Raw genomic sequence first — 1,800 nt, forward strand, 5'->3', positions numbered from 1 at the left:
TGTGTATATAGTCATCTTTTATGTTGTTTAAAAAATGTATTTGCAGAACCTCCCACGTGAGACGGCAACCTGAGTGGCAAAGCGGACGCTGGAGGCCCTGCTGAGTCAGGATCTGCTTTCTTGGCTGCCACCTTGGGGGAGGTGGAGGAATTCAGGTTTCCCCGCAGATCGGAAAAAATATGCTCAAAATCCCCTTTCTCTCAGGGGTCGGGTTGGCTGCACAAGCGCCATCAGAGGCAGGCTTCCGGCGTGACATAGTTGGAACGGAATGGCAGCCAATGGACAAGCGCTTGTCTGGGTTCTAAAGTGGGGCGAATCGGGAGGCTGGACAGGGGGCGTGGCAGGAGCGAAGGCTACCCTGCACTAATGCGACCAAGGGGGAGGAGTGGCCACAGTTAGTGCCAAATTTCCCAGATAATCTGGGCGCCCCGCGCAAATGCAGAGGTGTTCACTGTTGCTGTCATGGTTCATCCTCTCAACTGCATCGTCGCTGTGACCCAAAACATGGGTATCAGCAAGAACGGAGACCTACTCTGACCCCCACTCAGGAATGAATTCAAATATTTCCACGACCTCTTCAATAGAAGTAAACAGAATTTGGTGATTATGTGTAGGAAGACCTGGTTCTCCACCCCTGAGAAGAATAGACCTCTGAAAGATAGAATTAACTTGGTTCTCAGAAGAGAACTCAAGAAACCCCCACAAGGAGCTCGTTTACATGCCAAAAGTCTGGATGATGCCTTAAAACTTGTTGAGCAGCCAGAATTAGGGAATAAAGTAGACATAGTCTGGAGAGTAGGCGGCAGTTCTGTATACAAGGATACCATGAACCTGCCAGGCCACGTAGACTGTTTGTGACAAAGATCATGCCGGAATTTTAAAGTGACACATATTTTTCTTGAAATTGATTTGATGGTGGTGGCGGTGTGCCCATATAGCAACCTTCCATAGGGTTTCTGAGGCTGTAAATCTTTACGGGAGCAGAAAGCCTCATCTTTCTCCCACAGACTGGCTAGTAGTTTTGAACTGTTGACCTTGAGGTTAGCAGCCTGACTTGTAACCATTATGCTACCAACTGATTTAGAGAAATACAAACTTCTCCCAGAATATCCAGGTGTTCTTTCTGATGTGCAAAAAGAGAAAGGCATTAAGTACAAATTTGAAGTATATGAAAAGAATATTAATATGAAACCGTCCCCTGATTTACTTCAAGTTGTTGTCTTCCTCTAGAAAGAATTATGTATTGTAACATTAGGAAAAAGATTTTGGTGGCTTTTGATCTGTGGATAACTATTTCTAAGCAGCGTTTTTGTTTTTTCCTCCATCAGCTCTAAATAGACTATCACATATCATTACTGAAGCATTTCTTATAACTATTGAAATGCCTCTCCCTCAGGGGCCAGGTATGTACCTACTTATGCACACAGGCCTGTCTGCTAAGACAACCAAAAGTGAGAGCGCCCTGGTACCATGAGTTAACTAACATCAAGGCCTATAGAGATGGGATTAGATAGATTAAACTAAATGGTGGAAATCCATTACAAACAGAAAAATTGTAGTTCGCACTTTAAAAGAAAATTATATCAAAATAAGGACTGTGAGTATCCTGAGTATATCTGGTAAAAGTTCTTTTCACTCTGATGGTATCAGTGAATTGAGAACTCCAGTATATTGAGGAGAAACAGTAAAGGGGCAGTCAGACAACTAATTTTTGGTGATAAGACAGAAGAAAAGGTCTGAGACCTTTCTAAATTTTGTATCTGATCTTCCATGAAATTCTAAGGGATGTCACTTAAAAAA

At 43.2% G+C, this 1,800-nt stretch overlaps 1 pseudogene; it reads left to right on the forward strand.

Annotated features, from left to right (window-relative positions):
* The first annotated feature begins 462 nt into the window (after positions 1–462).
* Positions 463–1,230, forward strand: LOC102816917 (annotated as a pseudogene).
* Positions 1,231–1,800: the final 570 nt, after the last annotated feature.

The sequence above is a fragment of the Chrysochloris asiatica genome, unplaced genomic scaffold, assembly GCF_000296735.1.
Source record: "Chrysochloris asiatica unplaced genomic scaffold, ChrAsi1.0 scaffold00139, whole genome shotgun sequence".
In the NCBI taxonomy this organism is placed as follows: domain Eukaryota; kingdom Metazoa; phylum Chordata; class Mammalia; order Afrosoricida; family Chrysochloridae; genus Chrysochloris; species Chrysochloris asiatica.